Genomic DNA, 15,283 nt, shown 5'->3' with positions numbered 1-15,283 from the left:
CCCTGAGAAAGACAACTGAAAGACGATCCCCGCATCTATCTTCTCATCACAGGGAAATCTGCACCAAGCCTGGTGGTTCGAGCCCCATTTGTAGATATCCCATAAAGGAACGGTCACCCCCTTTGAACCAGAGGACAGGAGGGCCCAAAGCAATAGGTGTATAGTCCTGAATTTATGAAACATATATAGAGGATACCCAATTGAACATTCAATATTTACCTTAATAACTGATTAATATAACGCCATACATCACGATAAGAATAAAGAGACAAGACCAAATACAAAGGTCGATGACCTAGGCTGAGATAGTTATAGTTATTATGGGCAATTGACTTTAAACATTTGCATTTTATCTCATTAATGGCCAGTGATAACATTTAACTCCACCCACTAGGGCTGACTTGGGAAGAATAAGTGACAGCCTGTTTGATTGTTTGTTTTTGTTTTTTATCGTCGGTTTCGTTTAACCTCCTCATTTATACAAAGATGCACGCACCATTAGACTAAAATCATTGCTATATACTTTAAGCCTTACTTCACTTAAGCGAGCTCTGCCTGATAGTTGACCATCATACTTTGGGGGGTTGGGGGATATGAACTGTTCGTTTAATTCACCAGGTGATGTTTTTATCTGGTCTTGAAGCGCTTTTAATGTTGGGTCGATTGTACAAACATTAACAACGTTGTTAACTGGATCGTTGTTATAAATCTTTAATAGTCTGAAATATTCATGGAATTGCATGATATCTGCGATACGTTGCACACATATTGAGACATCAGATTCAACTATACTTCTTTTGCTTTAAATGATCAGCACATAAGTAAAATATTTCACCTTAAAAAGTAAAAACGATTTCCATGACAACGTTGTTAACTTAAGCACAGTTCCGTTGTGTTTCTCTCCTAACCTTGTTCCTTGTGCATTGGCTCTCCAAACAGGGTCATTCTTAACGGTTTGGCTACTGGTATAACTGTCCATGTACCTTCCATTGTATTATAAATCTGTGACACATAGCTCTCAAACACTACTTCTTGCTCGGCTTAAACCTTCAGGAGTTGCTTCATAGGTTAACCTTTTCCTTAACAACATAGGCCGTCTATATGGTATTTTATAGATAGTTACTGCATGACGTATCGGATTGACACACAGCGAGTAAGAGGCACGAGTCGTGTAGAAGGTCAATCACGATTGTTGGATAAAATAACTTTTTTGTACAATATTGTCAAACTTACCGTTTAATATATATTGAAATATAGTTGTTATATGCACGATTCTTATTGCCAGATAAGACTAAACTGTTTTGAAAAGGGAAGCAGCAATTAAACGGATACAAAAACACTCCAACACGGTACAATCATGGAAATTTAATTGAAATAAGGGGAACTACAAAAGTGTCCATACACGGATGCCCCCCCCCCCCCAACCCACCTCCCCCAACATGTGCCGCTTTAACACAAAAGCAAGGGCTATTATCTTGTTCGTTAGCCACTTAAGTTCCGACACTAGTCAGAAATGGCAATTTTTGGTAATTGAAGGGCCATTACTATTCCCTTACTATGTGCAGCTCCAAGCGAAACCCGAGATGCACAACTTCAACATCTCAACATCATTTCACTAAGCTTTCAAGACTCTATGTCAAATAGTTTTGGGGCTTTGAATGGCACAAGTTCATATAACGGTCGGAAGCACGGACGGACGCACGGAAATACCCACACATGGAAGGAAAATATGCTTGCCCGCTATAGGTGGAGGCATAAAAATCAGAAGTATAATTTTCTGGGAAACTCATTTTGTCTTTCAAACTTAAAATACTTTCATACACGCTCTGGCCACAACGAAGCTGGTACAAGACATTGATTGACAACTCAGTAAAACGTATGTTATAAAGCAGTGTTTTTGCAGCAATTTCTCTCATTCAGAGTTTTTAGAAAATGGAAATATACCGTATACTTTCAAACGCTTGTATAGTTTTCCCGAAGATAATAACACGGGAAAAGGAAGTAATTAACGCGTCTGACATAATGTATAAACATTTTGAAGGCACTTTGACGTTCGTCGAATTTTCTCAGCTGTGTATGCGTACAAATACATCTCCATATTGTACAGAACAATGTGAACTTCATATAATTATAATTAACCATCAATCAATCAATCAATCAATCAATCAATCAATCAATGTTTGTTATATCAAAATTGAATGGGAGAAATTCACAAATCATTTCACATTATTGCGTTTTCAGCTATCAAATTTACGTTTACAATCGTGTTTTCAGTAGTTAATATTTCCCAAGAGTGCATTATTTAGTAATTAATTAAAGATTTATCACTCAAAAGTTATGTTTGTTACACATGTGTCAGAAGAGTATCACTTTAAAGGAAAATATGAAAGTCCTAAGCGAAACCGGAATAAACGCAATCCAAAATATATATATATATAAAATAACGTTTCAGATTAAAACCCCGTTGTAACACCAATTGATATGAAAAATAAGTAAACAATTATATTAGAAACTCCAACTCACTTGAAAACGATTGAATCCATTTCGAAGCAGCTATGTGATGCTATACTGTCCACTATCCATCAACATTAGTTCACCAGTATATAAGTACACATCACGGTTACCAACCATAGGTTAAACAGAATTATTAGTATGCACTAATTGTCACGTAATAAATTACATTGGCAATGTCAGTTTTATTGGCAAAAAAGAAATAACGTTAAGTATTTGTTATGGTCAAATCTGTTTGACTGTATAAAACGTTCACCTTAAGTGTGTTAATAAAATATTCATTGTAAGTACCATGTTTACCGTTTCAGCGTTGATATGAGCATTCTATAATGCTGTAAATGTGTAGATTACAAGGAATAAAACTCATACTGAAAGACTTAATATGTTGTAACTTTTGTTTTTTCATAAAATCAGAACTATAAACATATTATTATTTTACTATGCTCTTTCCAAGACAAAAAATAAAAAAAAGTTGTAAAAACGGTATCTGACTGTGAGAGTGCCGCTTTAACATTGTTTAATTATTTATCATTCACTTTTACACATAAAACTGTCATATTTAGGTATCAAGCGCAAGCGCAGACGGAACAAGTCGCAAGGTTTTGCGTTCTTCATAATTGAATTTATCGACACCGCCGTCAAAATCGATCTAAATGAAATGAAGCTACAGAAAATTGCGCGAATCTTCGACTGGCCAGTAAATTAGTGAGAACATACTGTTCATGGCCAATATCATGCGGCTTAGCAAATATTAAAAGAGTTACGCTTAACAAAAGATGATTTAGGTTCATTCATTCATTATTCAATTTGTACACATAATGCTATTTACTCAACAGCATTCGCATTTTACCGAAGATTTTAATTTAATAATAAGCTAGTGCGCGCAAAAAAAGTATTACAATGAAAACTTCAATGCGTAGTTTAACACACACACGATTTGAAACAAGCCACGGGGACCGGGAAACGCGTTTTATAAACATCAATAATAACTTTCTCCCAAAAGTCACAATTTTAACAATAAATAACAAGCACATTTATTTAATTGGCATTCTTTTACGAGTAATATTTCATGTACAAGTGAACACATAATTATATACATAGTTAAAGTATACAGTTAGGCATACATCTAGGTGCACATACGTAGTTGTATCGTATCTTCCATGAACACCAAAACCCGTTGACATATGCAGTACGCGGTGTGTAAGAAATATACATGAACAATTATTATCTTTGTCTGGGCAGATAATATACAAAACTGGTCATCGATCGTCTATGTGTTAACATGTTCAATCCATCGTTGTAACAATTACATTAACACGTAAAAAAGGCAGTTACATGCGAGCGTGTAATAGAAATTTTCAAACTTATAAACTTACATATTTTATAATAAAATGATATCAAGCAATATTACTAATATGGCATTGATTTAATGGCAATATATCAACACGGGTTAATTTTCTTAAAAACGATCCGAGCTTAGTAATTCTGTACATTTTATTAACATAATTTAAGAAAGCATTCGATTTTGACTATTTCGAAGTAGACGGAGTTACCTTTCTATTTCTTTTCGTTCTTTTGATTACATTTTTTAAACGTATCTTCTTGCACGCACCACAGTCTAATATCACAACAAATCCCAGGATGACTAACATAACAGCAATAGCTACACTACCGATACCAGCCGACGACACTCTAGAGTCCGGCCTGCATTTATACCGGGACTGAGCGAGGGAAGTCTTCTTCGTATTTATCGTTAGATTCTTGACAAGGATAGATATAATTTCAGACTGAGTGAGGTTTGTCCATTCTTGCCCCGTATAACAGATACACGGCATTAAATATAGCTTGGGTTTTGTTGTTTGTAGAACTGTTGTCATTATCACATTCTGTGCGGTTGAAGAAGATGACGTTGTTGAAGTTTCACCAGCGGATGTAGTAGCAGATGCAACTGTTGATTCTGGTGATGGTGGTGGTGTTGTTGCGGTTGTTGTCGGAGTCATTGTTGTCGGCGTTGTTGATATTGTCGGTGTAGTTGCTGAGGGTGTAGTTGTCGCTGTTGATGTTACTGAAGTAGTGGTCAGTGTGGTCGTTGATAAGGTAGTAATTGGTTCTGTTGTTGTTGTAGAAGTAGTAGCTGCCCCTTGGTAAAGATGTTTTATTATTATTATGAGTCATACTAATTACAAATAAGGGTTTCGATCAAAAAGTATGTTCAATTATAATGCCTAGTTAAGTCTCATTAGATTTTTGTGTAGACAAAAATATAAACGAAAGGGCCAAAATGACCCTATATCGCTCAACTCGGACAAGGGGTTATAAAGTTATTAATCGGACAAAATAATGGACGCTGCCCGCCCAAACGCTTGCCCGAATATGAAATTATTTTAACAGTTACAAAAGGCCAACATTCTTACAATAATTTAGTTGGTTTTAAAGACATTGTCACGAAACTTGTCACAAAAGAGAACAGTGTTACTGTGAATAAATTTATGAATTTAAAGAAGATATCTTGAATGATTGTAAGCCAGTAAAATAATTATAAAAACTAAATACAAAAACATAATGAAAATAATGAAAAAAAATAATAAGAACACATATAAGAAAAAACATAGCATAAAACAATTGATAAAAGGGTCGCCGTAGGAACATTTTCGTGAAAATATTTTGAAATACAGCCAATGGTTTTTGATTTTTTCATCAAAGTTTTCCATATAGACATATATTGAAAACAAGCCACGCCCCTGGCAACCATGTTCATGGTGTGCCATTTAGACATATCTAAAAAGAAAAGACCATGATGGCCATTTTTTTAATCAACATGGGGTGAAAGAATTTGATGAAGGGTTACCTGAGGAGCATTTCTGTTAAATAAGGTTGAAATCAGGCAAGCGGTTTCTGAGAAGAAGATTTTCAATGTTTTTCCTTTTGGTCACCATGACAAACATAGTTCTGCATGGAACCACTTTTATTGAATGAATATGGAAGTAAACCCCTCAATGAACATTAAAGTTAAGTTGAAATTGTCTACGTGATTTATGAGGAGATGTTGTTTGAAGGAAAATGCTGCCGACGGACGGACGACAACGGACTATCACCGTTTTAGAATTGCTCACGCCGAGCACATTTTGCTCGAATGAGCTTAACATGACCAAAACAGTTACACAAATTGTCGGCCATGAACTATAACAGAAAAACGTTATTTCATATTCGATTTCAGTTAAAATAAATGAAAAAAACACACTTCATTAACAATATACCATGATATACGTATCATATATTTTCGCAAGCTATTATCAGAAAGCAAATGATACAAACATAACAAGGGGTTAAAAGGCATCCACATATATTGCCGTAACAAGAAATACTTTCTAATATGGTACAAGCATGGTATATACATACCTGAACAAGCAAAGACAAAAGAGTCAAAGTCCCCAGAAGCCGATTGCATTGAACAATTTGTTGAGCAAGCTGTCGTCACGAAACAATCTTTGTTACCGTTACCGCTATAGGACACAGCGCCCGACTGAGAGGTCGTTGTCAGCTGTAATGTGCATTCTTTTGCTTCAGGTAAACCAGTAATATGACTTAAACCAGCACCTGTTAGTTTCTGCCCAGAGTGAGATGACAGTGTAGCATTGAGGCACTCTGTAATAAATGAAAAGGATTCACAAAATAAATTAAATTTAGCATTGGAAAAGGATTTATACATCCATATATTTACAATATACAGTACTTTTATGAAGAGAATTAATAAGACTATGGTACATGGATAAAGCTTCGTCTATAAAAAATATTAACATTATACCGTATATACAAACCGACAGGTACTTAATTATGTATAAACAGGAATCATATAAAATGGCGGTGGCAGCAGGTAAACACTTAAAAGCAAACGTAAAAGGTAGCATGCACAATCCACGGTGGAGAACCCGCGTGACTTATTTGGTAAAGTGCACGGCAACAAATGTCAACAAGTCTCGATTCAGGTAAGGTTTTTAAAAATAACTTTCTTAATAATTGGAGAATTTTTGTAAAATAAAGACCATAAACCCCGCATTTAAGAGGTCTATCCACGGTAATAAAGAACTTTCTCTAATATCCTAAAGTTTTCCTGAAAATCTTGACCAACTGATTTCTCAGAGTTGAAATCTAAGGCAAAGTACACGGCTTTTGACAAATCTATCGCTTTACTGCATGTTAGCCGTAAATAATTTATAAAAAAATCTTATTTTAAGCAAATTTTATGTATTTTAAAGTTTTCAGCGTGTATTGTTTAACTTCTAGTTATTTCAAAGGTAAAAATGAACTAAACCAAATTGATAAAGTACACGGACATTTTAGGATGATAAAGTACACGGTCATTTTAGTTTATGTTTGAAAGTAGAGTGCAGTTTACAAACTAATAGTTATATTTATAAGCATTTTCTATTCGTGAAGTCAGAATGTATAGTGTTTAGTTTTTATTTAAGTTGTATCAATAAATTTTGCATTATAACGCACACCTAAATAACTAAATATTTAGCAATCATAATAAATGAGGAGTTGAAAGATAGTCTATGGGATAATTTAAGAGAAAGTCTGCCATTATAAGTTCGATTACTTTTAAATATGCAGATCAATACAAAATCATACATACATTTCTTCAAAAATCATATAGTTTTACTTATAAATTATAATCTGGACTGACGGCGAATAATACATCTCTGTAGTAAGCGGCCCGTTTGTGGTGATTATAAATTTCATGAATGTTCCTATTTTGATGTGATATAAAACAATAAAATAGGCACATCACAATTAGTTTATATATATTTCCACAATTAAAGCATATTGGTCATACCTTTCAGGTAACGCTGAATCTTTTATTTGGTTCAGTCTGAACAAATATTATCTGATCTACATCAATAAAACTGCGGTCGTTCGAACAATACAGACAGGAACTCATTGTAAAGATGGAGGCTCGGAGTTAGATGGGAAACAGCAAGGAGGAATGAGAGCACACTATATTACCAACTTACAGGCTAAGACTTGAACATCTAGATAAGAGCTGAGCATGGAACATTAAAATGTTCTAGACTGAATGTGATAACAAAATAATTGTGTTTCAAAGCCTGCTGAATAATATATGATACATGCGGTTAAGAGTTTATAGGACATCAATGGGAAAATGACAACAATGCATCTCTAAACCTTGTGAATATGTTTAATGCTCATCCGTTTTCATACTAATTTTACACAGCAATTCTTTCAGTACTGTAAGACAAACGAACATTTTGAAAGAGCACCATTTGGTAACAGTACGTTTTGCTATTTATCTTAATAAAATGTTAAACTCATCAAAACGTTATTTGAACTCGGCAACATACTGAAATGCACTTCTAACTAGACCATTGTGATCTTTCAATGTGTCCTGATTAGGTGTGTTTCGCCTTAACGTGCCTGCTGAGTCCAGATTTGAACTTGAATGCTGAGCGAAACTGTAGACATTTGTGACGTGTCATTCCCCTGTGTCTAGTAGATATCTGGTCACTGAGATTGGTCGTGTCAACAAATTTGAACCCACACACATCACAGGTTACTTTCAATTGGCCGCTTTCACGTCTTTCGTGTATCTATAAGTCTTGCAAGAGCAGTTTTGCCACAATATTTGCAAACGTGCAACTTTGTCTCGCCGTGATTGCTGCACCTATAAAAAAGACATGTACTGTCACAAGTTAGGGAGAAATGCTGGCAATGTCAGTACTTGAATATAATTTATAAAAACACTATATTACTGCCACGCAATGAGTGTTTGATCGTGTAATCAGCATCATAAAACTAAACGACCCTGTCCACTGAAATACGGACCACATAATTATGTGAAAAACGCAACCCCTAAAAAACGTTGAAAACACAGTCAGACGACAGCAAATCTTAACCTCTACACGAGGGGAGTCATAATAAAAGTATAACTGTTAGTATATTCTTATTTCTCTGCGAAAAAAATAAAGCTAAAAACTAACCTGTGTCTGTGTAAACACTTTCCCGCAAAAACGATGGCAATTGACCAGAATGCCTTCTATCGTGGTCTACTACATTTTTTTTTTTTTTGAAATGCCATTCCGCATTCTTTGCATAAAGTCGGAGTATTCATATTCTGAAATTAAACAAATGTCACAAAATCATAAGTCTATCAAATCAGCTAGCAATCGAAGACATTCAAAGTACAAGAACACTTTTCTTTCTCAAAATTGACAAAATGAAGAGTTATTAAGCAGTTATGTGTTACTGTTTACCATGTATAATGAATACAAACACGTTTTACATATTATACGATACGAAAAAGAAGTTGAACACCCTTTACAAAAACTTCAAGCCCTTTATATGTCAATTGCGAATATATTGTTAAAATACGGGACTGAATTTTAGTGTGATAACACATGTTTCCATGATTCATGAAAATGAGCCCATCATTTAGGCGACTCCGACGGTCTAACTGTTAAAACGCGTTCATTCTTCCATTGCCACTCCATTACAATGCGGCTTTTCAAACATGGAGCAATATACAATAATGAATTTGAAAAATAGAAATAATAAATATATTTATAATAACTCGTTTTAGCACCAGTCAGTGAAATAATGAGTATATACACTGAAGGTTGTAAACGACCGTGTACTTTATCATCCTAAAATGTCCGTGTACTTTATCAATTTGGTTTTAGTTCATTTTCGCCTTTGAAATAACTGCAAGAAGTTCAACAATACACGCTGAAAACTTTAAAATACATAAAATTTGCTTAAAATAAGATTTTTGTATGATTTATTTACAGCTAACATGAAGTAAAGCGATAGATTTTTAAAGCAAAAGCCGTGTACTTTGCCTTTGATTTCAACTCTGAGAAATCAGTTGGTCAAGATTTTCAGGAAAACTTTAGGATATCAGAGAAAGTTCTTCATTACCGTGGATAGAGGTTTTAAATGCGGGGTTTATGGTCTTTATTTCACAAAAATTCTCCAAATATTAAGAAAGTTATCTTTAAAAACCTTACCTGAATCGAGACTTGTTGACCTTTGTTGCTGTGCACTTTACCAAATAAGTCACGTGGGTTCTCCACCGTGACAATCGCAGTACACTTGCCGACATTTTGTACAAATGCATACTAGAAGGTGGAGAAATAAAGGTATATGTATATAATCCAAGCATTTGAAAAACACTTAACAGATGTATGCCATCAACCTACCAGCAGTACATGTCTTCACAAACGCTTTATATTGATCATTGTGAGTCACACCAGTCACGCAGTCATAAAAGTAACATTTCTCCTGATCCGAACGAAACACTGTCGCCACAACAGAGGCCTGTACTTCAAGATACTGTAGGCAAGCCGCTTCACGAGCTATTTGTGTTTGTGGTACAGCGGAGAGATCCAGCTCATCAACACAAGAACCGCTCCCGTCGTAATCACAATTCCAGCACTCCTGAACCGAGTATGGCCCTGCACAATTAAGTGTCTCCGTAGAACATAAATCTGTTGAAATTAAGAACATGTTGTTATTTTGTCATCACATTGTCAGCACTCCTGAACCGCGTATGCACGGAACAAGCAATTGCCACCGTAAAGCATTTTTATTTATTTATTAAAAAAGAACAGCTTGGTAACTTTGTTTTTGTTTTGTAGTTGGAGGACATACATATTGATTGCCTGCACGATGAAACATGGTTACAAGATGAAGGGGAAATGACTTCTGTAACTTACATGCTTATTAATCAAAGCAGATGTAGGAACTAATGGGACAAGTGAAAGAAACCCCAAAACTACTGTAGTCTTGTTTAAAGCTCACATTTTCTTAATTAATTTATCATAACTAGATTAAATATATTCATGTAAATGTTTCTTTCAACAAAATATACTTCAATTATTAATAGAACCGCAGCAAGCAAAGATATGTCTCATAATGAATTATTGTAATGTGTAGTGTTTGACAACGTGTATAGCTACAATAATGAGCGATCAGGGATACTTTTATTATTATTTTGACATTTCTTATGTATCCCTGTCGGCCTTTTAGGTGGTCTAACAACGTGTAGAACTTTTTTCACATATACAGACATGGATATAATCACTGAAGTAATTCTATTATCTACTTGACAGTTCACACCAAGGGCGGACCCAATTTTATTTTCATCGATTGAATCTATAACGTCATATTTCCAGTTTACGTCATATTTACCATAAGTGCTGTTTCTGTTTGTCGCGGCACAATTATATAACGAAGTACAGTACAAGAACACTTACTTAAAAGGGAGAACGCAATAAAAAGAATAACAGACGGAGTGATGAACCTATCCATGACCCTGAAAAAAGAACAGAAACATGCCCGCGTCATTATGAATACAACTTTGATCGAATAACAATTTTATCCAATGAAACAATAGGAACAATAATGAGTAGCCCAGTTACCTAAACTTTAATATAAACATCATTCAAAGACACAAGGCTACGTGGCCATCTTGTATGAGACGGCTTGTTAATGATGTATCATGCCCTGTGTGTTATATATAGAATATATGTATATGTATATGTTGTAGATTAATTCCAGCTACTCTGGGAGATGTTAAGGCGGATTGCAATGATTGAACCCTATTTGTGGGCAAACTATTTTAAATACGGAAAATTGCCAATGAAATGTTATACTGTATATGCCCGCCTGATCGTCTTTGAATTCAATTTCAGGCAATGCCATGAAACTCTGACATTTATAAATCCTTACACCATGTTTAGTGGCTGGTCTCCATGGTAAGTCGCATATAGGTCTCACTTGTTATATTCATATTTATATTCTTATTTTTTAACTGTCAGAATATTTGTTTTCACATCAAGGTTATATTAAATCGTGTTTGCAAATATTCGACATCTTAATCGAAGTTACTGTGGATGCGCCACTTGTGAAAATACTGCTGTGAACTGAACTACACCAGTCCTATTCAATTGCTTTTATGTCAAGAATTGTTTTTAATTTTAATTGGAAAATGGCGAAGCATAGTGTACTGACGTTTTTTGGTTCCGTCATTTCATTTTTTAACACAAAATATATTATAGCTGTGATTTTTTTTATATAGATCACTAATGTGAAGTGAAAGTAACATGATATTTGGCCGAAATTCGTAAAAGAAACATGATTAATAATTATTGTATGATCAATCAAACACAACCTGTATATGTTTCCGTACCAAACACAGCTAATGTCAATGTATCTCCTGGCAAAACAGTAATTGGTACTTGTTTGAACACGTTAAGAACTAGTCTCAACTACACGTTTAAATTTTTAATATTCAACAGAAAATGTATGAAAAATGAAGGACGCGAGCCAAAATCCGGCCACCTATAATTGGTTTTCAATAATACTCTAAGTTTCGGACCAATGTACGAAATAAATAGAAAAATTCATTGACAAATAAATGACACAAAGAAGACAAAACCTTGCAATTCAGAAAGGCCGTGCAATTCTAAAGGTGTCGACTGGTATTAAATAATTTATTATGTATCTTTTTACATTTGAAAAAAGAAATTATACGTCGGGAAAAATCCATAATTATAATAAAACCAATTCAAAGCATTTGTTTATTGAAAAATACCATATTTAAAATAGCACATAGAGATATTGATATTAAGGTATTCTATACTTCTCTTGAAAACCTGTTGTAATACAGCCACTTATGTATTATTCAAACATGTCTTCAATCTTTGGGTAGATTGTCCGCTTCTAGGGTGGGAAATCGATTCAACTAAACTTGGATACCAGTGTGTTTTTCTATTATGCCTATCAACTTCAAGTTTAAAAGAATGTGAGCACAATTGTAGTATATATAATACTCCTTCAATTCTGATTATAGCTTAAACAAAGAGAGTATAACAAATTAAATACAAATACAATTACAACATATTGAGATCAATTATCCGTTACAGTACTATATTGAAAAAAGAATCATTAGAATGTTCATAAACATATGACTTGCATACGCAGGGGTGGGTATTTGTTTTAACTTTTTTTCACATATATTCACACCATACATAGGGAAATGGCCCAGCTTACGAAGAAGTTGGAGTATGAACTCAAATACAAGTTTGCAAAATCTGAAATATATATTCATGGTAAATGATGAAGGATATATGTTCTTCTATCTCACATACAACGCTACTGGGAATATTAAGACAATTTAGCTAATTTCAATGATAGAGGGGAGAAGGGAGAAAATCGCACATAATTAATTATGTATTGTATATATGAATACCCGCTCCTGTATTTTTTTATTTATAGATTTATTATGCAATTTATATTTTAAATGAGTTGTTCACCCAAAACTGCAATGAGTTGTTCAGTTTATATGAGTTTTCCCTTTCATATCTGTGTTTTATACGTGTGTTTTACTGTTAGTATACGCAAAATACTACATACTCTTACATGACCTTATTTTGTAAATCAAACATTATTCAAGGTAAGTGTCAAAGACTGATTTTCATTGATATCTGGTACTTTCGAGTGTGATGTTCAACTCCACATGATCTCAGTTAATGTATTTTAGTCTTTAACAAAATTCTTGAGCTAAAGCTCAAGCCTAAAACTGGGAAACCTGGAGTACTCGGAACGTTTCCTACCGTGTATCGGTGATTTCCGCGACTATCATCTAGCCTACAACTACACGTTTCAAATTGAATCTCGCAAACGACTCTTAAGCTCAACTACAACTATGTTCGTATAGCTACACTTTATATTGAAAAAGCCTTAATTATGTGTTGTCTTCTTTAAGCTAAGTGAAAATGCTTTACGGTGTATTATAATTATTGAGATATACTGAGTATATTTCGATACCCGTGATTATGTGGGACACAGCTATCTAGGGTTTGCATTTACAACTGATTTTATTTTGAAATCATTACCCAATCTCAATCCCTATGTTTAAGATAAATGGGGAAATATTACCTCACCAGTGGATAATTCAGTTGTGTAGCAACAATGATTGTTATTTAATGCACCAGTCAATAGTAACCACGGCCCCCCAGGTCCGGGGAATAGCGGGGACTTTGACTTTCGGTCCAGCCAACCCCGGCTAAAATCCCCGCCCTGCGCGGACGAACAGTTGGTAAAATCCCCGCCAAATGCCCCGCACCCCACGGACCCTAGGTAAGGCCCATTCCCCGCTATATTTAAAGCGAAGACAAAACCACTGCATTCACCCGGCTCTGCGGGGCCACCAGAAAGGTAAAAACACGGCCCATTTCCCCGGCTATCCCCGGTATACCCCCGGACCTGGGGGGGGGGGGGGGGGGCGTGGTTACAATTGATTGGTGCATAATATGATACTCAAACTAAAAAATTGTGAAGAATTTACCAGGATTTAATTTTTATACTTTATCAAATATTACAATAAAACTGATATTTTTTAACAGAAAATGCCACTGAAATACTAAATTAAACAATGAGAATAATAATATTTTTATAAACAAAAACGATGAAAATACATACGGATATTTTAAACGAGCAATAAAATGAATATATGGTACTTAAAAATACAATTATACACATGATACAGTGGAAATGATACGTTAAACAAGCAATACATTGAAAACTATATATTTTGGCAATGATATTTTAGACATAATATACAATGGTTACTTATCAGCCGTGCGGTACACTGTGATCAAGCAAAACTATGTTTATTGACTGGTGTAAGGTGTTTTGTTTACCAAACAATTGCTATTAAGTAAGGCAATACTAATATATTAATTTCCAAACAATAAGTATTCGTAATATAATAAATAACAAGTGATGTTTCAATCGACGACAAAGTGTTTATTTCTTCCGATCATGGCCGGCCGGATGCTCAAACACGTCTTGACGTAGGTTTTACTTTGTTTGCCTTACGGCGCTTCATTTTCGGATTAATGTAAGAGCTTACGTCTGAGAAAACAATACAGCCAACGACAACACCTATGACTACAGCAGCAATAACCCCCATGCAAGTACTCGAGTCACGGTCATCACTCCGAGAGTACAAACGTGATCTTGCCAATGTGGTGTTTTTCAAATTTATTTTGGTTTGTCGGATTAATAAGAAGATGATTTCGGATTCCGTGAGGTTGATCCAGGCATTTGTTGACGTGCAGTTACATGCCTCAATGATATACGGAGAGGTTGATGGGCTTGCCGACGTCAGAAATGAAGATGATGTTGGTGTCGATGTTGACGAAGCTGCTGTTGCTGGTAACGTCGTTGCTGATGACGTGACGGATGCTGTTGCTTGTGCTGTGGCTGTAGATGTCGTTGTTGGTGTCGTTGTAGATGCCGTTGTTGGTGTCGTTGTAGATGCCGTTGCTGGTGTCGTTGTTGATGTTGTTGCTGGTGTCGTTGTTGATGTTGTTGCTGGTGTCGTTGTTGATGTCGTTGATGGCGTCGTTGTTGATGTCGTTGATGGTGTTGTCGTTGATGTCGTTGATGGCGTTTTTGATGTCGTTGATGGTGTCGTTGTTGATGTCGTTGATGGTGTCGTCGTTGATGTCGTTGTTGGTGTCGTTGTCGTTGATGTTGTCGTTGATGTCGTTGTTGGTGTTGTCTTTGCTGAAGTTGTTGATGTAGTGGATGTTGTACTTGTTGTTTTCGGTATATTAGAAACTGAAAGTAAAAAATGAAGGTATTTTTCAAAAATACATTTTTTTCTACGTCGTTTCTGGGAGCACATGACTTAAAGGGCAAGACTGCTTTTAACTTAAACATAACAAGACTTTGTTGATCGAGG

This window comes from Mya arenaria, chromosome 9 (assembly GCF_026914265.1).
Source record: "Mya arenaria isolate MELC-2E11 chromosome 9, ASM2691426v1".
Classification (NCBI taxonomy): domain Eukaryota; kingdom Metazoa; phylum Mollusca; class Bivalvia; order Myida; family Myidae; genus Mya; species Mya arenaria.
Note: the sequence above shows the minus strand (reverse complement) of the source record.